Source organism: Camelus dromedarius, chromosome 13, assembly GCF_036321535.1.
Source record: "Camelus dromedarius isolate mCamDro1 chromosome 13, mCamDro1.pat, whole genome shotgun sequence".
Lineage (NCBI taxonomy): Eukaryota > Metazoa > Chordata > Mammalia > Artiodactyla > Camelidae > Camelus > Camelus dromedarius.
Window position 1 is genome coordinate 8,016,414 of NC_087448.1, and position 25,290 is coordinate 8,041,703.

Consider the following 25,290-nt stretch of genomic DNA (forward strand, 5'->3'; position numbering starts at 1 on the left):
CTACAGCAGCAGCAAAGATGGGGTTAGGAGATCACCCGTGAGTTTCAATTTCCTGCCACATTCTCTCTGCTCCACACCTCAAGATAATCAAGAGCTTAACTGCTGCAATTTGCTGGACAATTACAAAACACTCTTTCTCACCCATTATCACATTTGATCTTCACAGTTCTGTGAAGTACTGGGGGCAGGTCCTAAAATTGTCTCATGCAGATTAGAGAATAGAAGTTTAGAGACAGCTTGGAGACTCACTAAGGGGAGAGGGTACAGCCACTGGGAGCAGGCCCTGGGTTCAAGCATCAGGAGAGTAGTTGTCTGCAGAGAATTAAGAAATAGTAATAATGAAAGCAACTGAAACTGACTCTGCTTTGTATTACCTTTCTAAACACGTCAGTGATGAAACACTCTTTCCCATGAGGCAGACCTCTCCCAGCCCGGCCACCCCTTGGTCTGGCGCTGCTTTGGGAAGCTGAGTACCTTACCCCAAATTAAAACTAGAGAGGGGACAGGAGTGCACAGGAATGGGATCTGAGTTCTCTAGACCCAAAGCTCCTTCACCACCCTAGTCTAGATCTTATCACTGAAGCATTATTACCTTTTCAGGTAAAGAAGAACTAAGCACTTAAAATACTGTTAAATCTCAATAGTTGGGGCAGATTTCGTATTCATAGTGGTACACTGAGTCCAGCTAAATCAACTAACGTTTTTCTACAAATCAATGATCTAGAAGACTCTTCCTGCCTTTCTGCTGGCCTTACCACTCCTGGGGACAATTAGCTGGGGAATTTTATGAGTCTTCTCTTGTCACAGGTAAAATAATGCGTTATAACTGTAATCACAGGTCCCTGTGCTGTTCTCTCAAATTCCAACACCCTTCCCCCAAACTCATTAGGCCACATGCTCTTATTTCTGCTCATCTTACAAACTTCCAACATACTCAGTGCCCTATATTTGACTTTCTTTTTGATGAGAGGGGAACTGGCAGTTGGTAGTCTGAAAGAGAGCCCCTGACCTGTTCATGATGGGACGGAAGGCTAGAGGCTGGAGTTGGGGGTGTGTTTGGCGCAGCACTAAAAGATACTCCCTGCGGCTCTGGGAGCAGCCTGCCAAAATACAGCTCCTTGACTAGCAGGAAAATATTCCTCAGGGCAAGAGGGAAAATATGACAAGGCGGGAGGTGGGATTTGACATGATACAGATTTGGGAAAATGAAATGTGATAACTGCTAATACCTTGCAGTTCAATGAAAACTGGCACATTTCAGGTTCCCAACAGATATTTAACTGTATAGATATTAAAGTGTAAAGAAAAGTTTCAAAATTACGTTGACTGCAGGGTTCTCTCCACTGAACTAGGGGTGCCTTTACGACAGCGCCTTATGAGCCAGCTGTTTGGTTTTGTCATTTTCTAATTTCTTCCCCCATGTTGTGTAATCACACTGACGAACAGCAGCTGGCTGAATTGGTGTTATATTTATGTGTGTTACTTAGGGTTATATTTCTTGTTAGTCTTTCAATAAACAGCTTAAAGCACACGGAGTGAAAGGGGGCGATGACTCTGCGTTTACTTTACTTGAGGGTAGTGCTCCAACAGAAGCCGCTTTGGTATAATAAACTGGTAAGTTTATTGGTTAGAATATCAAATGCGGTCTGAAAGTCTGGATTTTTCACAATGGGGTCAGAAGAGTTGACTGAAAAGTTTATCCAGCTGAAGGCAGATACCACCAATTTCATATTAGGGCATGCTGTTTCAAAATATCGCATTACCGCATGAGATTTAATGCAGCGATCTGTAACTTAACTCTTTTTCAAGTGAGCACGCATCTCTACAAGCCCTTTCAAAACATGTTTAAGAGTGCAATTAGGGATCAGACCTATGGTTTGGGTTTTGGCTTCATCAGCTTTGAGTCTTGCAACCTACAGTACAGTAAGGTACCCGGTGTTTTTTCCTACACAGCCCATCAGTACATCCTGTTTGTGTTTTCATAACGTCGACTGAAATGAGAAGAATCAAAAGGACTGGAGTTAGCTGCTTTCTCTCTAGGTCTAACTCCTTGCCAGTGTTTCTCTCTCTGTGACTTTCCTGTCGGCTTATTTCCCCAGAGATGGGAGCCTTTAATTGTGATTTCAAGCCTTTGGGTTGTGAACTGAATATTCGCTCATCCCTTTGCTGTCAGTGAGGAAGAGAGAGGTTTTTCATTGCTGTGAACTTGCCCAAGAAACCTAAGTGAGCGGGCGTCTGCCCTTGGCCTTCCTGCAGGGCTCAGAAAGCCAAAGGGCTCTTGATTGAGGGACCCCCTTGTCAGAGGGGTTCCCGGCTTTGACCTCTCTGCTGGCTGCCAAGCGACAGACACTAGGCACTTGGGACTTTAAAATATCCCGAAGTACAACCTAGACTGGTATGACATTCTCTTTAGAGTTTTACAGCTAGAGAATCTCTCTGTGTGTCATTATCTTGCTTGTTCTCATTTTCGAACATTATGTAAATGAGAGTGGAGGGTTTGATTTATGGTTTACCCTACATGATCTTTGATTTATTTGGAGATTCAGAAAATGTATTATTTGAGTCAAAAGTTATTTTTTATATAGGTTAAGCACAGACTAACACAGCGTTATTTTATTGTTTTATATAACAAAAGTCCCTAATTTAAGGCCTTTGGCTTTATAACCTTTGTTAATAAAAGTATTGGAAAAGGAATGTACCTAATTTATATTTTAGCCTGAAAAGTAAGATTACTATATTACAATTTTATCTAAGGCCTAAGTTTGTAATAAGAGGTCTGGGGGAAATAATACTATTTTTTTTTTTATCCTTCAAGACAATAACTAATTATATAAAGTATCCAGCATGCTGAACTTAAAATTCAAAAAAATGCTTTGTAATTTATTCAACAAATCCTCCTTGAATGTTTACTGTATGCTAAGGACTGTTCTAAATGCTGAGGATACCAGCAAATAAATCAAAGTCACTGCTCCTTTGAAACTTAAATTCTAATGGAAAGAGACAGTTAATAAACAAATTAAAACAAAAAAACAAAAAACATTGGGTATTGGCAAGAGAAAAATAAATCAATGTGCGCCAGATGGGGCCTGTCAGGTGTGAGGAGAGGGGTCTATCTTAAAAAATGTGATTCTGAGAACTCCTCTAATAAGGGGATATTTGAGCAGAGACATGAGGAAAGTGAGGGAGAAATGTGGGTCTTGTGGATACGAGGGGAAGAGCATTCCTGGCAGAAAAAAAGAGCAAGTGCAAAGGCCCTGTGGTAGAAAGTCCTTGGAATGGAGGGAGAAGTAGAACGAGGCCTTTGGCCTCAGGAGACCAACATGGCTGGAGGAGGCTAAGTAAGAAGGATTTGGCTCAAGGGCAGGTCAGGGAATTAGCAGGGCTCTAGATGATCTAGAACCTTATATTAATTCCTAGTGAATGGAATTTAATGAAAAATTTTTAGCAGTTTAAGTAAAATCAAGCTTATAAATGGTATTTCATGGAGATTGATTATGATAATGCAAATGAAAGACTAACATTTTTAAATGAAACAAATTAAAGTGGTAATTTGTTAAAATAGGCATGATTTTGCTTCTTTTGATATTAAAAAGATAGAGTCATCGGAAGAGAGCCCAGAGGCCATGTGTCCTCGTCAGCTTGGGCTGCTACAACAACATACCACAGACTGGGTGACTTAAACAATGGACATTTATTTCTTACAGTTCTTGAGGCCAGAAGTCTGAGATCAGGGTGCTGGCAGGGTTGGTTTCTGGTGAAATCTCCCTTCCTGGCTTCTCAGTGTGTCCTAACGTGGCCTTTCCTCAGTGTCTGTGCATGCAGAGAAAGAGAGCTCTTATGTCTCTCCCTTCTTTTATAAGGGCACTAATCACATCATGAAGGCCCCACACTCATGACCTCGTCTAAACCTAATGACTTCCCAAAGGCTGCACCACCAAATACCAGCACATTAGGGATTAGGACTTCAATATATGAATTTGGGGTGGAGGGGGACAAACGTTCACCCATAACACCACCTACAGCATCCATCAAATGCTTAACCTTTCTTTTCTAACACATTAATGACATATGGTTTTCTCTCTTCTAATAAAGAACTCCCATGACTTTATCTCAGACAGCTGTAACTAACAAAAGTTCCTCCTTTTTAATCCATTAGAACACAAATTTCATTAATTATATGTTTCATTCTTTTCATTGAACTTTGTCATATGCTAAGAAGTCATGAATTAAATTAGGAATGATTTTAGTTATTATTAAGAAGAGGATTTCTGAGCCAGACAAGTTCAGCCAACATAGCAGTTGCCAATCTGCTTCCCAATTAGGTCACCTAGTCAGGGAGTGCTCAGAGAAGTGCTGTCTTAACAGTGCTTGTTCCAGCTAGAACTTCAGGTTGAATTTTCTTGACTTGGCTGCCGTATCCCTCTGTTGAGTCATTGAGCCTACTGTCAACTATAAACTTCTGATGTTTTTCAGATCTGTTCCTAAATGCAGATCCCATCAGGTACTTGTGAAGAGGAAACTTGGACCCAAGGGGAGGACTTCATTTCCATCCTCTTTGAATCTCGTTTTATTATATCTAAACTACCATTCCAAGTTCATAGAATTTTTTGAGATCTAGATTCTATCACTCAACATATGTACTGAACCTCTTAGTCTCGTGGTATCTTCAATTTTGCGAAACATTTCATATTCACTAGGAAAAGCACAGAAGAAGATTGGATCAAATGTGGAAGCTTAGGGCAGATCACCACCAACCCTGCTCAGCTTGACAGATTCAAGATCTTTGAGATAGGACCATGCAAGGTGACTTCTTTCTAGACCAAAAAGTTGTTGCCTTGCAGTGGATGCCTTCCCTGGTCAGGGGTCTCATATACTGTACCTGCTGCATGATTCTCATCCACAATCTGGTCATCCTTTTGAAAAAGATGGTGAGAGTCTGAAATGATTTCTTCTAAGGTACACATCCTAGGTTTAAGGATATTGACTGTTTTCACTTATCACAAACCTTTCCCTTTAATAATTAATTCTAGATTCTTGCTCAGAGTGTACATTGAGATAACTGGCATGTGGTTAAAGGATCTACTTTTTCTCATTTTTCTCAAGGTACAGCTATCTTGATATTCTAATGCTACCACCAATTTCCGCAGATCTGCAAAGACCAGTGATGGTGTGTAAGTTGTTCTTCTGGTAAACCTGAAAACTTTTAACAATCAAACACTAGTATTTGTTGGATTTCATTTTTTTTTTCCCTCAGGTAGACTTCAAAATTTAGCAGTTGGAAACTAGGAATCATATCATTAAAACGTACTAAGTAAAATTTAACATAACGTTGTCTCTTGCTACTTGTTGTTATAAGAATTTTTGAGGGAATTCCTAAAGTTTGTCTGAGTGATTGTTTTGAACAAAATTGAAGTGGTATGGCCTTAGTTTTCTGTGACCCCGTTTTCTAGTGTTTCCTTTTAACACCGTACTCAGTGTTATGTTGTACTCAGGTTGTCATCTATACTTGCAGAGATAGCAGTGATAGCTTTTCTTAATTTTTAAGAGTTGAGTTTATAATTCCAATACCACCACTATTTTAATAGAAGATGAAAAATCAGAAGATAATGCTATATTGTGCACATGAAGGGAATTAAGATACAGAGAAATTACAAGACTGGTCATAGGGAGACAGTTTATATAACTCTTGCCTTAGTTAGTCACAGTGGGAATAATTTTTCAAGATACCTAGTAATTAAGTCAATTTTACAAGTAACAGTTTGCAAGTACTAGACATTTTCTTTACAATCCAGATTTATAGATAAAACATATATAGTAGTAAACATGACACAATTCAGAACATGGCCAGGATGGTTGTAATACAATTATAAGACCATCATGGGAGAAGCACAGAGAATTGTTCTTCACATCTGGGTATTGTAGAGTGACTTGTGGTGTAGGCGGCATGATCTGAGGCTTGAAGAATTGTGATACTGAAGATAAAAAGAATGAGAGGCTGTTTCAGGTGGAGGGAAACACAGGAATGAGAAAATGCCATGTGCTGGGGTATAAAGCAGGATAGAAGGAATTAAGGAAAACAGTATTACTGGTCTGTTAGCACACAATAGATGCTCAATAACTACTTGCTATAAAAATGAATACATGGATCGATGAGATGATTGGTTATGGCAGTGTCTTCATATGACATGTTAAAGCAATTCAAATTTTACACTTTGAGTTGTGGGGGAACCACTGATGGCTTTTTTAATGTATTTTTTTTTATTGAAGTAGAGTTGACATACAATATGATATTAGTTTCAGGTGTACAACATAGTAATTCAATATTTTATAGATTATATTCCATTTAGAGTTATTACAAAATAATACCTATATTCTCCTGTGCTCTACAAAATATGCCTGTGCTTATTTAGTTTATACATAGCAATTTGTGTCTCTTAATCCTCTACCCCTATCTCCCCTCTGCCCACTCCCCTCTCCCCACTCCCCTCTCCCCACTAGTAGCCACCAGTTTGTTCTCATATATCTGTGAGCCTGTTTCTGTTTTGTTATATAGATTTGTTGGTTTTATTTTCTGGATTCCACATATAAGTGATAACAGAGTATCTTTCTCTGTCTGACTTATTTCACTAAGCATAAATACTCTAGGTCCAGCCATGTTGTTGCAAATGGCAGAATTTCATTATTTTTTATGGCTGAGTAATAGTCTATCACATAGAAATATATCTTTATTGGTTTGTTGATAAGCACTTAAGTTGCTTCCATATCTTGACAATTTTTGATCAAGGGAAGCAAGTGAGTGCTTTGAACACCTGAATCATTGGAAAGCCATTTTTAAAAAGCACTTTTGCTTACCTCTTACGGATTTTTGTTGCCCTTTTAATTCTCCCTGTGACAATCTTTGCGACTCTGAAAGCTATGTGAATAGGCAACATTTAATAGTAGGTGTCGATAGGGTGAATATTTAAATCACCCAATAACCTGAGGTCTTAAACAAAGGCCTTTTTAATACAATATACAGGCTGGACGAGAAGCAGTAAACACAGGGTCAGCCCCAGAGAGATCCATTTTATTCCCCAGACTCCAGGAACTAAATGCTTCCAAAGAAGTTAGTTGGAAGAGTTTTGCCTTTCATTTTCAGGTACTGGTTCATATTTCACTCAGATTTATCTCCATCAAAAATAGCTTCATCTAAGGACACTTTGTTAACTTACCTTGACTGAGAAAGTCGATTTTCTCTTTAGCTGCTAGTGCTGCAGTCTGTGCAGAAAGAACCACTGGAATCACCCCTATTTTTGGTAGGCTCAGGGGGTGGTATTAGATGAAGAGATGCGAGCTTTCCCTGTCAGCTGGGAAATCCTTTTCCCTCTTAGGAGTTTATTACATGATTTAGCTGCCACTAAGTTTAGTTTATAAGAAGAAATGGAAGCAGCCTCTAAAGCTTCCAGACTGATCCTCTCATTTATCTAAATTCCATTTCTACTTCTGCAGAAGAGAGTCCGATAATAAATCTGATCCTCTTCCCTCCACAGTAACAGCTCCCACCCAAAGGCATCCAGTCTAAGGCTAAATAGGATGAAAGCACGAGGACTGGGAAGTGTCTTCGAGAGCACTGAGCCCTTTCTCTTAACTACAGCTGAGCAAACTGAGACCTGAAAGATTCAATTACTTCCCTAAAAGTAACACGGGTAGGAAGGTCCTATGTAAAACTGAAATAGGTGAGACAGCCATTCATTGTACGATGTGAACCTACCTCTCCATCCTAGAGCTCAGGGGTTAAGAGTTACAGAAACGTACTGGCAGTGCGCTGGGCACTCGGAGAATCTGTATGAGTGTTGCATAACCAGGCTCTGATGGGAGCCAAGAGCACAGTCCAGACAGAAGATGGGCTGTATATGATGTACACCTCATGCCATTTCTGCTGACCGTTCACTGCCCTCCAATGTCATTATGGTCGTTAGCTGCCCCAGTCACACGCTCTGATTCACCCCTGCAATCTCTACTTCACCCAGGATCCTTAATAAACTGACCATGTGCTTCCTTCCCTCCAGATTCAGACTCCCACCTGGGATCATCTGACCAGCCGCCTTAGATCCCATGTGGTGCCCTAGGGGCTGGGGCTGGGGCTGGGGCTGGGAGGTGGGGTGAGGGGAGGCGCGTGGGTTCCTTCCTCTTGTCTATACTGATATTCTCCCCAGATTTGGGGTATTCCAACGATCAATATCTAGCAGAGGTCTGTACACTTCTGCATGTGGCTCTGTTTGGCACTTGACTCCTAAAGCCATCACACAGCTTGGGTAAGGCATGGTCAAAGCAGCTTGAACCAAGATCTGGCTCCAAATTGCAGCCCTGATAGAAAAGGCACTTTTGTGACTATTGTCATTGTTACCATTTTTCTCATGTCAGAAGCAACCAGACATCTGTTAAACCTGTAAACTCGAGTTTCTCAGAGCAGATTGGATTACTCCCCACATCAGAATCATCTGGTGCTTAAAGCAGATACCCTGTCCCAACCCAGAACTGCTGAGCCAAGTCCACGGGGCCTGGACACAGATGCACACTGCGTTCTGAGAACTGCTGATCTCCGCCCAGGGTCCAGCATCAATGTTCCTGTAGGACATAACATTCTTTCACCAACTCCCTGGACTTGTTGCCAATCACACAGAGAGCTAGAAAGTTCTGTAGGTAGATCCAGAAGTGGGAGAAAGTGTTAAAAGCCCCTGAAATTATTTAGTGACTGTCTGTATGGTTACTTTATCTTTATATTCACTGTGTCTTTCCGTTCTGCAAGGGCAGAAAACTAAAATATACTCAGCTCCTGCTAGGCACGGATCATAGCTACACTGAAGGAATTTCCATTGCAAAAGTCACATCTGCATTTGAACTTGGTGCAGTGATTTTCAGTGTGGTCCCCAGGCAAGAAGCATCAGAATCACCTGGGAACGTGTTAGAAATGCAATTCTCTGCTGCTTCATCCCAGACTGACGTATTTACTAGCTTTCTAGATGGTTCTGATGCTCGCTGAGGTTTGCGGGCTCTTGCGTGAAGACTCCTTGCCTGTAATATAGAAATAATAATAACTTAGACCTCATAGGTGTCTTTCGTATTACTTCCTGTTGTCGTTATAAAACCAAGCTAATGCACAAAAAAACGCTTGGCCTGAGGAAGGTGTTCAGTACATAGTAAGAATAGCATTGAGTCTGTATTTAATTTTTTCAAGCCGCTTCTATTTTCTCATTGCTTAATCCCCAGTGAATCCATTGGTTGCCTATAATATAAGCATCAAGTTACAAGTTCCATATGATGATTACAGAAGGGATCCTGATGTTGTAAGATTGTCCTCCTTAAGGAAAATGAGTTTTTTTATTCCCCATTTAAACAATAAGGGCAAAGCTATCTACTTTTCTATTGTCACTTAAAGCCATGTTACGGCTTACTCACAGGTGACTTTAACATGGCGTTAATAAGCTTAGTGGGGCTTTCAATTTCTTAATCTCAGGTGAGGACCAATTTCTTAAGGCAAAGTACAATAATCTTTACCACTTCGTCCCTGACACCCAGATCAAAATCCCTGAATCTGGACTTGCATTTGATTTTCCGTTTTGTGATTTAAATGCATGGTGAGTGGCGCTTCCCCAAGGGTGAGGCTTGAGATTGAAATACGTGTCAACCCCACTAGAGGGTGACCTTAACCTTGAGTCGGGGTGCAGAGAAACTAAGGGCACCCTCTGAGGCCATCTCAAGACTAGACTGTGTGGCTGTTTATTCAAGGTAGCAAGAGGCCGAAGGTGCCAATTCAAGCCAACTCAGACCTGCAAAACTGCCTGTTTCTAAATAATCCGCAGTCTGCTGGGGACCTTTAAACCTGAGCTGTTGCGTATTCTCGGTTTGTATTTTATAAGGTAAAATTCCTTCTTAATAAATACAAGTCTGAATTTTAAAAGTTCTTTATCTGTTTCAATTCTGCTTCTCAAATGCCCACCTCCCCCACCCAATAAAATAACATAACTGAAAATATGAGAAAGAGAACCTTGTTTTGTAAAATCAAAATAAAGCAAAAGGCTATAGGAATTGGTAAAGTTCCACTTGGTGATTCAAAGATGTGACAAATAGCTTCTTTAGATACCAAAGAATAAGAGCACAATCAAGATGTTCCAAATGTGATCAGAGTCAGTTTAGATCAAACCTTAAGAAATTAATATTGAACACCAGATTTGGTTTCTCTTTCATAGTTTAGATTTAAGAAGTAAAATATTTGTAAATGTTATAATAATAATGCCTCTAAAAACCTTCCAATTAAACATCAGAGTTCAGTGTTATTTTAAAAACCATCTTAGTTAATGCCTTTTTGTAGCATTTATACTTAACTCAACTTTTGAATTCAAGTAATATTTATGTTCTCTACATGCATTATATACTGACTTGATTTTTTCTACTTTGATTTTTGATAATTTTTAACAGAAAAGATTAGCATAGGAGAGTGCCAATTCCATTCAAATATGTAGATTGTACTGATATTTGCTGCTTTCTCAAACTATTGCAAAGAATGTTTCCAGAGCACAGGATAGCTGTCCTATCAATGAAATCAATTAACCTCATGCAAAAGAAGACTACAGTAACTAAAGCTGGGTTCCTACATACAAATGATTTTATTCTTAAATACCTTTATGAACCAAAAAACCCCCACGGTCTTATAAAATGCGTATCTATTAAAACATGAAGAAAGATTTTCTGTGACACGAATTAGTCTGATTCAATTTTTATCTTGCATCTAAGTTCATGAGAAAAGATTGCCTTTGGAAAGAAGTCAGTCTTTCTTTGAAGAATGGGTGGTTTTATCATTTTTATATTCTTGGAAGAAGTTGCAGACTGAATTGAAATCTTTCTTCTCAGAAAAATAAGCCTTCTGTGATTTCATATTAACACAGTATCTATGTGCAATCGCGTATGTTTTTATGTAGAATTGGTAAGACCTACTTTGATAACTTTTACATTTCTCTGGTTTGTGCATCATTTTTATCTGCAAAAGTTTACTCCTATGTTTTAAATTAGGTATTTTTCTGTTAATTAAACAACTCCCACTTTAAAGCTATAGAAGGCATTCTTGAAAACGATGTGGGGTTATGTATAACCACCCCGGCCTAAGGATGATGTGGACCTGAACTCTCGTTTGCAAATTAGAGTTAGGAGAGGAACGTGCAATTTAATTACTTTGGGATGGCGCCACTCATACTTGCTTCCAACTGTAACCTATGGCTAAACCAGATGACTCATTTGCCTAATTGTCTATCACCTGTTAAGATTTGACAGCTCCTGTGCATACAGAGAGCAGCTAATCACTAATCGGGCACAGTCCTCACTTCTCTCCCCAGTGTCAGATTAGATTGCCCCAATTGTTCTGAATTCCTTGAAAGCTGAAGGCTTCATTTATTTATTTTTAGCCAACTGTTTTGATTCTTCCTGTTTAAGGTTAAGTTGAAGAGATAATTGACAGACGCAAGGAACGCTAGCTGGAAGGGAATATGGGAGGGTTAAGAGGGTAGGGAGCGTGGAGGGAGAATTGTCTCCTATTTTATTCTCATCTTGCTTATCTTTGTGAGAAAATGTAGATGACTTTGGCTCTTCCTAATATGACTAGACTGTCTCCTCTACCTTCTTTGTGAAGAAAACTCAGAAATATTTCAACCGTTTACGTTTCCAGACATTTTTATGTTTTCTATGTTATAAATAGTGATGCGCCTGTAGTGTGTTTGCAGGGGTTCACATGTGTGTACTCTGACGCCTGTTTCTCTGTTTCCTTCCGGCTGTTGATATGGCAAATGTATATTATCTCCTGCCTAGCTACTTTCCTGAAGCAGAAAGATACTTATTTTAACTTCCATTTCTCCTGGGAAGTGTACTCCACTTAGCATTTTAACTCTAGTTTATAGTGAAATGAGGAGGACTGGTTACTGATTTTTCTCCAGGTTTAAGAACTATCATCTTCTTCACCTAAATTATTAGTGGCATTTTGGATTTTCAGTTTCTCCATTTACAGAATGGAAGCCACAGGCAATGTCAGATTGTTTTTGTAAAGAAGACAACTTATTTTTTTATCATTAGAATAAAGGTGCGCTCTAATCATAAGGTATAAAGGCATTGAAAACACTAAAAGAAAATGAGAGCGGACAGCAGGGAAGGATACCCTCTGGGCAGAACGCTGTTATAACTGTCAGCAACAGATAAGAAGATTTTTCTCCACGGATTTATGTAATATTTGATATCACATATGCCATCAAGATTCACCTATGTAGAGAGATTTCTTAAACAGTGTCTTAGTTCCGGCTGCTATAACAAAGTACTGTAGACTGGATGGCTGAAAAACAACAGAAATTTATTTCTCACAGTCTGGAGACTGGAAGTCCAAGTTCAGGGTGCCAGCATGGTAGGGTTCTGGTGAGAGCCCTAATCTGGTTGCAGGCTGCTGTCTTCTCCTTGCGTCCTTAAACGGCAGAAAGAGAGTGAACTAGCTCTCTGGCCTCTTCTTACAGGGGCACTAATCCCACTCCTGAAGGCTCCACCCCCATGAAAGGCTCCATCTCCAAACACCATCAAATTGGGGATTAGATTTCAACACAGGAACTTGTGAGTAGAACTAAGCACAGTGTCCAGAAAGAGTGACCCATGTTGTCAAATTGTACGGAATATCTTAGGACTTAGCAGCCTTCCAACCACTAGTAAGAAATTTTTTAAATTAAAGTTTCAACAACAATAAAAATTTGCAAACCACAAAATTGAAAGGAATAAAAGCAATATTTAGAAATAAAATTCTTTAAGATTTTAAGCTGAGAAGGGAGAAATAAAATGGAATTAATGTCCCCTTTCATCAAAGTTTAAATTATAGACCACATATAATACCATATATTATATATGTGCAAAAAGTAATGTATAGTATGTGTGAATTGTCACATTTACAATACGTGGTATTATTGAGTTGCATTTGCATATCAGAAGTTAAAAATTGGGTTGGACATAATGAAATCATGCCATTAAACATGTATTACTCATATATTTAAAATATTGCAAGAGAAAGAAGTTTAGCTTCATGTTACATCAATTTCAAAGTAACTTCTTCTTCCTCACTAACAAAGTCCCCCTTTTATTTGAGTGGGCCGTATCCTCTAATCCAGGAAATTAATAATGCTTGATTTAAGACTTAAATTTTAGGCCCATCATAGCAGTTGCATTTTACTTAACCAGCAATTATTCTAGTTGTGGGTATATGCCCTTGTTCTGACCAATCAAGTAAATAATATGCTTTATTAAAGAGCTTCTGAGAAAATATTTCCTTCCTCAAAAAAAGGGAGACAGCTTTCCTTTCCCCTGCCCTTCTCCATGTTAATTGGGATTCTGTTCTATGAAAACAGGATGGCTGGAGCTATAACAACCATTTTGTGAGAGCAAATCACCAACACACTTAGGAAGACAGAAAGGAAAGAAAGAGAGAGAGAAATATGAGTCCTTGATGAAGTCAGGTGCACTGATCCAAAGCTGGAAGCACATACCTTTAGAGACTTTTCAGATGAGAGAGAAGTTCAGATTCTAGTATATAAGCCACTACCATCTAGATAGCCCATTCCTTGCAGCTGCAAGCATTCTGGAATGATACTGACTTTATCAACTGTTTCAGTTATTCATAGATGTGCTCACTTGATCATCACTCATTATAATAAGACTTGTTTGGTGTTATCACTGCTCTCCTTCGGTACCTTATGTAACCAATTAAAGTTTATATTGAATGTTTTCAAAATCTATTTACATCAGATTCTAACTATTTTGTTTTTCCTTCTTTGATCAGCAGGGCAGGAGACCACTGAGAACATAAGCATGCTATAAACCTGCTTTTCAAATGTTCCTGGTTAGGCAAAGACAAATGCTTCTTCAGATTTCTGCTTTTCTCTTTAATGATTGATACTTTAACTACAGATTTCACTAGAAATGTGCCTCTGTACATTTACAGATAGAAGTTAAAGTGTATTCATGTGGTAGTTTAAATAGGAATAGCATACACAACATCAAATGCAACTCAGTCTTCTCCATAAGTGGGCTATTTAATGTATCAACGTAACTGCTGCATTATCTCGACAGATCAGATTGGAAAGCTTTCTCCAGAACCATATCTCCAAACCTAAGATATTCTCAGAGGGATCTGTCCACAGATACGGTTGTTTCTTTTTTTCTCTAGAGGTTTTTGTATCGCAGTATGATTTATTCTGAAATAAGGGAATCCCATGAAAGCTGTACACATTCAGCCAGCCCCAATAAGAGTCTAGCGCAGGGGTGAAAACTTTTTCTCAAAGGGCCAGATGAATGTCTTAGGCTTGTGGGTCATATGGTCTCAGCTTCTGACCTACTGCTCTTGCAGCTCAAAAGCAGCCGTGGGCAATATGTAACCTAACGGGGTTGGCTGTGTTCCAATAAAACTTTATTTACATCAACAGTTGGCAGGCCAGCTTTGGCCTGGGCTCTGTAGTTTGCTCATCACTGATCTAGAGATTTCATTTTTGCTTCACCAACCTGCATTCAAATATTGTTCTTGAGAACTGTTAACACGGGTATCTTCCTTAATGCATAATCGCTGAGGATTCCTTCTGTGGAATTTATTGACATTCATGGAAAAACCAACACAGAGCCTGCAAATCTCTGCCCCTGGACCAAAATCCTCCTCCACCCAGAGTTAGTTATCTTTCTTTTTTAGTTTAGTAAATGAATAAACTTTATCCTTTTTTTTTTTTTAGTAGTTTTAGGTTTATAGAAAAATTGAGCAGAAAGTAAAAAGAGTTCCCATAGACCCCCTCGCCCCATAAGAAAGTTTCCCTTACTAACATCTAGCGTTAGTGTGGTACAAATATTGCAGTTGATGAACCGATATTGATACGCTGTTATTAATCAGAGTCCACAGTTTGCATCAGCAGTCACTCTTTGTGTTGTACATTCCATAGTATGGACAGAGTATGGCGGCTGAGGACAGGTGTCACTACAGTATCACAGACAATTTCACTGCCCTCACAGTCCTCTGTGCTCCACCTATTTATTCCTCCCCCCACAGCCCCTGCCAGCCACTGATCTTTTCACTCTCTCCATAATCTTGCCTTTTCAAGAATGTCACAGAGTTGGAACCATACAGTATGCAGCCTTTTCAGATTGGCTTCTTTCACTTAGTAACATACATTGAAGATACCCCATGGTTTGATCATCTCTTTTTAGCACGAATTGTATGAATTCCATTGTATGGATTTACTGCAGTTTGTTGATACATTCACCTAATGAAAGCCACCTCGGTTGCTCCCAATGTTTGGAAATTATGAATGAAGTCTCTGTAGACATTCACCTGCAGGTTTCTGTGAGGATGAAGATTTTCACTTCATTTGGAGCATGACTGCTGGATCATATGACCAGTTATCTTTTTAAAACTCCATCTCAGCACATCTTCCTTTTGCTTGAAAATCTCTGGGGCTCATCTCTGCTTGTTAGAATGTCACAGTTCCACAGCGTGGCCATTGTGGTTTGCTGTATTCCATCTTCACTGGACCCCAGAGACCTTAGCTTCCAACCACACTTTCCTAGGATTCCTATGTGTCAAAGAGCTTCTAATTTCTAGAAGGCTCTCTTTCTTCTAAATGGAATGTTTTTCTCTTTCTTCTTCACCTGACAAACTCCGATTTGCCTTTCAAAATGTAGCTAAATGGCACCACATGTAAAAAGATTTTCCTCTTCTCAGAGGCAGAAATAGCTGTTTCTTCCTCTAGACTCTGACTCTCATGTCCTCAGCACAGCACGGAAAGCTCTGTTTTGTGACTGCTAATGTAATATTGATTCCCTCTACTAAAATGAAACTGAAACTTGAAAACACACACATACACAGGCACAGACACACACGCACAAGCTACTGAAGGAAAAAATTTAAATATTGTGGGAAACTACTCTATAGATATTTGAAATAATATTCCATGAAAGGACAGAAAGTACTACTTAAACTTAAGTTATACACGGAAGCTTTATTTTGCCCAGGGATACAGAACTGCAGTATTTGACCTCTCAAAAACAGCAATGAGCACACACCAAATGTCATCCAGTTCCACAAGCAAAACACCTGCACACGGTGCTTGCACTCTTACCCCCTTAGCTGCCGTGCACGCTCACACGGTACTGACGATTTGACCTCCTAAATACTTCCCCAGTCTGCCTTTTTATCTCCATCTCCACTGCCCATGTCCCTGCCTGGTACTGCAGTAGACAAATTTTTGTGTCTAAGGAATACAAGGCTGTCTTTCCCATTCTTCACACTTTAGCCAGAAGGGTCTTTCCAAATGCCTACCTGATTGTGACTTGCTTCTGCATACAAACTTGTAATGTTCTCCCATTGTTTCTAGGGAAAGATCAAAACTCTTAACATGACCACCTAGCACCCAGATCCCAACTTCTACTGCTGTCTCCTTCCCACTCTGCATTCCAATTTCAGTTTTCTTTTTGTCATTGAAGTGGTCTGTCTCTGTTCCTGCCCTAGGGCCTTTGCACATGGTACTGCCCTCTCCAGGAATATTCTTCACCCTGTTCTAAGGCTAGTTAGCTCATACTGGTATTTTAGATCTCAGCTCAGAGTTTGATGTTTTTCCTTACCAACTCAGGCTAGGTCAGACTTGTTTGTTGTATGTTCTCATAGAAATTATTCTTTTTCTTATAGGAATTTATCTTGTTTTGTAATGACATGATCAATAGTGTAAACATCCATCTCCCCCACTAAACTATATGCCCCAAGAGAGGACAGATTATATCATTTTTGCTCAGTGTTCTATCTCCAGAGCAAGAACAGTGACTGGCAAGTAGTAAAAACTCACTAAATATTTATTGGACAAACAAATGCATGAATTTTAGACATTATTAAGTATAGAATAATGGAAATCGGTTTCCATATGTTCATAGTATTCAAATTTTCAGATTTATTATGTAATATCTGGTTTAGTATTTGTAATTATATATTTTTTAACCAATTTTAAATAATATAATTTTTTCCATTTCTTAGTGTCACCTTCTCAACTGACAACCTGGAAAATAAGACAATTTTAACTTGTGAATGCCTGTAAAATTTCAAAATACACCATGGCGATAATTCATTGCTAATTAAACAGTTAAATCCAGGGCAGAACTGAACTTCAGCTATAGTGTCAGCTTTACCTGGTTGGAGTCAGTTAGCCACCCGGCTGACCTCTCCCTCTCCCCAGCCGCTCTTCTTCCCGGAAAGTGTTGCTACTGCCTCTCTTCTCACTTTCCGGACCTCTCCCTTTTCAGACAGGTCCTTTTGTGTCCTTTTGTGTTAACCTTTGAAATTATTGAACAAGTTGCTACCAGAATCTGGGAAATCATGGCCAAAGCAACATCAAAGCAAGACTATCCTCAGGTTTTTATTTCCGTACTACGCGGGCTTCCTCTGCATGTCACCCCTTCAGTGTCAGTGATTCTCATAAGAAGCTGACCTCTTTTATTCCAGCAAGATGCTCTATTTTATTCCACACGTGTCTCCTCCCGCAGACTAGCCCAGGCATGCTCTCCTGACGGTGGAGGAGGCAGAGAGAGGGCAAACCCAATTGTCCAAGTGCTTATCAAGCCTCTACGCGCTTCACCTTAGTGCACAGTGAGAAGACAAGTCAAATTATAGCTAAAGAGCTTTGATCTGAGGAGGGTGAAGAATTTGGGCCATTTTGTAATTGATCACATATCTCAGAAAGTACATCTCTTCGGTTGAATGATAAATTGAATAGGAATAATTAAATTATTTATCTTGACTATAATTAATGTTCTTGGGCAAGTTACTTAACCCTTCTGGGCTCAGTTTCTTCATTTCTAAAATGGGGATAATAATGGTACCAATCTCAATGGATTATCGTGAGGAATAATTCTTTGATTATGTAAATGCGTAAAACAGTGGTGGGTACAAAAGTATGCATAATTTAAGTTTCAGCTGTAGCTATTAAACTATTACTATTATTATTTTGAGGCATTCACTCTTAAGCACTGACAAATTGTGAGAATGTTATATGGCCGTATTAATACATTCTTAAGCATATTTATTTTGTGATTTTTTTTGCTAATATTTATAGCACTGATACCATCTGTTCATGTTAAAGCATTATTATTTTAAGAATTTATACATGTCTATATTCTAGAGAAAACAGATTTAACATTATAGAACCAGTTGGCACATATTTTAATATTAGTCTTAAGGTTTCTTATTTAAAGATGTACTGTGAATATTTTATATTTTGTTTCCATTTTCTTGTTTTAATAAATTTTATACTAATCTTAAGAAATGGTACCAAGCTTATGAATAAGGCCAATTTAATTGATATTTACTAAAATTTCATGATCATTTATTTTTTCTGTGTGGTAACAAGAACATATACGAATGCATCCTAAGCTCTCATCCTAAACTTACAAATAACCTAGGGTCTTGTTAAGATGCAAATTCTGATTCTGTAGGTCAGCTACCAGGACTGGAAATCTGCATCTCTAACAAGTTCCCAGGTGGAGGAAGTTGCTATAGATCCCTGACTACCACAAATTAAGTAGCAATGACAGACATATATATAATTCTAGACATACGTATAATGTATATTAAAATATATAAAGTACATACTTGTATTAAATACATAAAATAATTAAATTATTTAATATTGAATCATTATAATAAGTAAAAGTTGTTCTTGCCACAATTTCTTAAAAAACATAGGGCATAAAAATAAAATACATATTAAATATAAAATAATATTTTAAAAATACAATATTTAGTAAATGAAATACTATATCTAAAAAATATATATGTCAGACATCACTAAATGTCAAATAATATCTTTACTGGAAAAAAGAAAGCCTTTATTTACAATTTTGTTTCCACAGAAGCTACTTTATTAACAGCTTCTGGCCCTTTAAGTATGTGTACTTGTGGAGACTGCTTTGTTGGTGGGAATATATTTAAAATCACTAGTCCTATAATTAAACAAAAGCTGCCTTTTAAACATTTAAATAATTATGCTTTAGTTTGAAATAATTTTTTTCTCCCTGTGGACATTAGTCACAACCCAGCATTATATATATTTGATTATGTAGAATTTCAGATAAATACAGTGCATAGGTCAACTAAATTTTCTGCTTCTGAGCATTAACTACAAATTCTTTTTCATTTCAAAATTCATGACTAAAATCTTTCAAAAGGTCAGACTATTCTTCCCTTTGTATGTAATCTTAAGAGTGTTCTGCACTTCTTTTTAAAGAACTGGGTGATATCAGACGAGTAGCATTAAAGGATATTTTTTATTTTAAAATTTTAGAAGATGAAAGAGATTAGGATAAATCTCTGCAGACTTCATGATAAACTCTTGTAGACTACATCTCCACAAAGTAGAAAGAGAAGGAAAAACTAACTGAGAATACAGGCTAAATGGGTCATTGAGATTTACATATAAAGTTATGTCTAATTAAGTTGAAACCCGTTAAGAATAAAAAACTACTACCCTGTTCATGATAATAACTAATATTTGAGTTGTACTTTTTAATTCAATTTTTAGATTCTAAATTCAGCCATAGATTATAAAAATAGCTACAGTTTAGAATTCAATTTATAGCTTACAATAATTTCCCACCCCTCTTATTTGATATGTGCAAGAAACCTTTCTGATTTGTTATTTTTCAAGTAAGAACTTTGAACCTGAAGCTCCCTCCTCCTCTCAGTTTAAGTCTAGGAGGAAATAATCACAAGAAGTCCAGGGGCAGGGCCATTATTAGGCTGTTTATGGGAGGGGACTGAGTTTTTGATTCCAGAATATAGATTAGAATAATAGAATATTAATAGCTATTATTTACTGTGCATTCATTATGTGCTACTTGCTGCCCTGTGTCTAATATCATTTCTCTATTCTCTCTTTTTAATCTATTTTGGAATTGCCTTGTATTCTGATAAATGCTAGAAATTTGTCTGCAATGTTTCTTTTTATATTCCCCCTTCAAAATAATGGTGGTACTGGTGCTAGGCAAACCTGTAATTATTAAACAAATGTAATTTTCATGTAGTCATAGGTAACCACAAAGGCGAGGCCGTAACAGCGTGGAATCTGTGGACTGGCACTTACGTACTCTTATAGGAAGCCTGGGCTCGTAACACATCATAAAGGCTTGTCCAGGGATGCAACTCTGATGAAAATTCTGATTCAAATTGTATGCATTTGGATACACGAAGATAAGTGCAATCCAAGTTCAGTTTGGGAGCATTTGATACTAGATTAACAAGCCCTCCCTCAATCCCCTGGGTTGGAAAGTCTTCAAAATTTACTTTAGATCGAGGTTGGCAGAATTTTTAATCAAAAGACCGTACAGTAAACATTGCAGCTTCTCAGGCTGGACAATCTCAACAACTCACCTCTGGACTTTGTAGCGTGAACTTGGCCGGGGACTGTAGGTGGCTGACCACTGGGTGAGATTTCTAAGGTCACTGTTAGTTAGTAGGTTATGATTCTGCTCAGCTATCTGGGTTTATGGCTCATTCATTGGTTACAAATTATGAAACATGGACCCTCTCTTCCCTCCACCGTCTCCTCTTCATCCTGAACCCAGAAGCCCAGCCTTGAGCATACAAATGGCCCACCGCAGTATTTTCCTCAACAAAGGCGTTCCCCTCCCAAGAGGAATCCTGCTGCTACTGTTAAGATAATGAGTACATCGCAGATGGAGCTTTCATTTCAAAACAACCACAACATAAAAGGAGATATGAAATTTTTGTTTAATTGTTGCGTTTTTCTGTTCTGTGATTTGACGATTTCGTTTGGCAAGGCTACAAATTAATATTTAAGCTTCTGCTGGAACTCAACTGTTGTTGATTTAGTTGTGGTGGTGTTGGTGGCTCTAAATATAGGCAGGCAAGAGGAGAAAAAGACACATCAAACTCCTTGTCTATTTCATTTTGGCAGTTCCGAGGCGTTTATAGTTGAGCTTAAATTTAAATAAGTATTCCCATGTTATCCCTGCCAGTTTCAGAGTATGTCACTGGCACAATCATGGTATTACTCAAATGTATAAAAACCAGCGATTAAGTTAGGGCTGGGCTGATAAGCCACCCGGGGACTTCGCTTTCTCTCTTTTTTTTTTTTTTTAATTGAAGTATTGTTGATTTACAATGTTGTGTTAGTTTCTATTGGACAGACTAGTGATTCAGTTATACATATATATATTCTTTTTCATATTCTTTTTCATTGTAGGTTATGACAAGCTATTGAATGTAGTTCCCTGTGCTATACAGTAGGACTTTGCTCTCTATCTGTTTTATATGCAGTAGTTTGTATCTGTTAATCCTGGACCTTCTTTCTTTAGTACTTCTCTTGTCACTCTGCATCGGAGGTCTCAAAGTGATCCAAGGGTCCATCTCAGACCCTTGGCCCATGCTGTATTGAAAAACAAAAACAAGAACAAAGAAATAGTTGCCACCATAAAAAGGAGATTTTTCTCCAAAAACCTGGATTTTTTTACTTCCTTTGAAAAACCAGACCTTCTAAAGATCTGTTTTCTCTTTTCCCATGAGAACCATCATCCTTTCTACCATTCTCTCCGGCTCCTCAAGTCTGAGCCTGAGGTAGAGGCATCTATCCTCACGCAGTGCTGGGTGCTCTGGTTGCGCCAGCTTGCTTCACTCTTGTAACTGCCTGGTCAGTTTAGGCATTTGAGTTTGTCGTCCCGGCTGTGGCCATGATCCCTGGGGAATCCCATCATCTCCAATCCCACCTATGGGGCTATTCCCTCCATTGCTCCGTCTAAAGCGTACAGAACTGGGACTGTGGCCATCATATGTTACCATCAATAGCGTTTTGTGCTCATGTTGTGTGTTATGTTTTGTTTATTTGGTCAATATCACTTTTTCCTTGCAAGGAAGTACCTTTTAGAATTTAGTGCCAAGAAAAAGGAAAGATTTTCTCTCTTCGGTAATTTTTGTAACATACGGCCTTTCTTTTTTTGCCTTGGCTCCTAAGAAGTTCAGAAATCAATTTAATAACATCATAATTCTGGTGGTGTCTCTCCCCTTACTTTGTGTGTCCTTGATTATTAAATTAATATTAATTACTTACATGAATACACAACTGCCCATGTTCTACAAGCAGATTTCAAGTCCATTTTGCAAGAGATTAGGCTTCAATATATCAATATATAAGTGTTATTAACTTCTCAAACCATCCTCCACATGGACAACAGATTTATAAAACACTGGTCAGTCAATTATTCCCTTGCTTATGCGAGAACTGCATGTCTGCCTCTCGCTTATAAGTCTAACCTGTTTATCAGTGTGTGTGAGACCTTTTATCCCATTCTCCAAGCTGCCACATTGTTCTGCACTTCTGCCCCTACAGAGCCTCAGTGAGGGAATAACTGTAGTTTCCCCAGTGTACCAAGGCATTGGCTAGCTCTCATCCTTCACAATACCATTTGCCCCACCTATAGTTGGTCTAGTATTTGGAAGGTAAGTTTGCCACAGCAAATATTGCATTGTACTGTTATTTTTCTAAGCACATGCGCTTTTATAAGATTCTTCCAAGAAGAATCTCGTTTGTTTTGAATGTATTCATGTTGCTAGATTTGATGCCAAGCTTGGTATCTGATATAAACTCGTGCTCATTGACTAATCATTTAGCTGAATTTTGGTTTGCTGAAATGTTGATAGGCTTGGAATAACTGATACAGGGTTATTTTTGACTATAAATAATGGGGAATTTTTTTAGAATAAATACTGAGTTTTTACTATGTGTCAGGTCCTCTTCTAAATATGTGGCATGTATTAATTCACTTAATTCTCCCAACCACCCTATTATCCTATGAATTTTGTACCAGTTTTAGAGATGAGGAAACTGAAGCCCAGAGATTAAGTGATTTTCCCAAGGACACACAGCTAGTAAGGAGTGGGGTCAGGGTTGAACCCAGCAGGTCTGATTCCACAGATGTGTTTGTAGTCACTCTACTCGTCCGCCTCCCATTTGCATATTGAAAGTATCTTTGTCCCTTATGACAGTGATAAGTTGTAGCCAGTCTCAACTTTCCTTAGTCCTATCAGTTCTCCTGGGAATGGTAGGGTTATTTGGATTCCAATAATTGATGAGCAGTGTATATTCTTGAGAAGTCTAGAGAAGTCTAGCAAAAAGCATTAGACAGAAGTAGCTTTGAATGTAGTGTGCGTGCATATGAGTATGTGTATGCAAATTAATTATTTAACCAAGACTAAAGAAGGACAAACCAGCATTTGCCATCACGATCACCTGAAGGCAATGGCTCTCACTGTGGAAGACAGAGCCACCTATCTGTGAAGTCACTGGCACAGCTCACAGAAAGGGGCTGTGTTATTGACATCCTTAGAGCCCTAAGATGCAAACATTTTATCTAAAAAGACTGTGTTAGAGGTATACTCAGCTATACTCTGAGATAAATGGCTTCTTCCACACCAAGGGTCTTCATCTTTCATATTCAACTCAGTCAGTTTAGAACAGAGACAGCACACTTCTCAGTTGCTGATGGTAACTCACGCAGCGTCCGCCATGTTTCCTGCATTACCGCCGTGGGGATCAGACGGACATAAGGAAAGGCTGACTCCCCTGGGAACCTGCATTCCCAAAGCTGGAGGCCTTCCTGTCTTGAGAGTAAGGTCTGTGATCCTCTTAATAAGGTAAAGGTAAACTCTGGGCAGAGACCAGAAATCCTAGCAGGCAGGACCAGCTTCTCTGCCCTGAGCGACCTACTGGGTCAGCTTTTCCCAAACCCAGTCCCAGTTGGTTCCAGGACAGGTTTTAACCAGTAAATAATACGCTTGGATGCCTTGGCCTATCTCAATACAAAGACGAATGACCTGCCAAAGTCTGATCTGTTTGTTCTAGAAGGTACTGTTCAGCCAATATGTTATATTTATTAGTCTTTTGAGCACAAGCCAGATTTACAGCTTTCCATTTTCTTCTTCTCACCACACAAATGTGTGAACATGAACCCTTTTATCAGTCTCTTCTCTGAGGCATGGCCTGGAGACTGACTCACCGAGACCATCATTTATTAGTGAGAGAACTGATCGGAGGATATTTGGAGAAACAGAATTAGTGGAAGACCAGAACATTTATTAGGATGGCATCTTAGTCAAACCTGAGGTAGCATCATCTGGAAGAAATGAAGGTCTACATAAACCCCCTTGGGAGGGGGCTCACCCTGTCTTTTGGCTATGTTAATCTCATCAGATTAATCACCTAGCTACCATCTTTGTCAGGAAAAGATTCTGCGATTAACAAAACCTTTTCCCTTTGGAAAACAATTAGCTTTCAGTGAATTAAAGTTATGGGACGCTCAATGAATTGTCTCCTGCAAGAGACACTATTTGATAATTGACACTCTCATGGGAAATACCGAAAGAACATTTCCACAGGCCATAATGTCACATTCTCTATTATGGTTAGCATAACTTTAACTCTTAAGAAATTTTATTTTTTAGACCCTAAAGGATGTGTTTTTCAGAATGTATATAGAAAATAACTTTTTAAAAGAAAAATGAGAGTTACTGTTTTCTGCAGTCATAAATATCTATTAAGGTGAAAAAATTTTTAAGTATGTGATATTTTTTAAAGCAATGACAATAAAGTTCTGTTTGACGTCAGTATTTCTTAAATATGGAATAGCTGTGTTGAGCATATTTAGAATAGCCACAAAAACCAGTTAAGAGATTTTCATGGTCTGTACCTAGGAGGGTTGGTTTTTTTAATTATTTGTAATAGAGTTCTATCAGAAATGCCTTTGTGAGTTAAATTTTAGAAGTATGCAAAACTCAACCACCAGTTTTTGTGTTATTAGTGATAATCGTAAAGTAGCAAGCTGTGTGTTATTCATCCATCAGTACAGTTCATGGCATCGAGAATCATAGTGTTTAACTCACGGTACTCTTTCCAGAAATGCTGGGTGGGTTTTAGTCAAGCCAGCTGTTGATGTTTCTCTTCAAGAGTTCCAGGGAGGGCCCCAAACCATGGACTTCGGTCGTTATTTTTGGCTCCTGTCACTCTGAGCAGCTAACATGACACTGGGCCTCAGCTCCAGGGTCTAGTTTGTGTGCCAGCTGATTGTCATGATGCTAGTCTGAGGTATCAGTTGGTCTCTTTGTAGGTACAATGTATCACCCTGGAATATCAGTGAGCCAGTGAACAACTGGCAACTCTTAAGGTTTCACACAATCATTCCTTTGGAAATACTGTAAATAGG

The 25,290-nt window shown here is 38.6% G+C and overlaps 1 protein-coding gene across 3 annotated transcripts in view; it reads left to right on the plus strand.

Annotated features, from left to right (window-relative positions):
- FGF14 (fibroblast growth factor 14) overlaps positions 1–25,290 on the plus strand; it is a 534,248-nt gene that overhangs the window by 501,605 nt on the left and 7,353 nt on the right. The gene's annotated exons all lie outside the window — the stretch shown is intronic.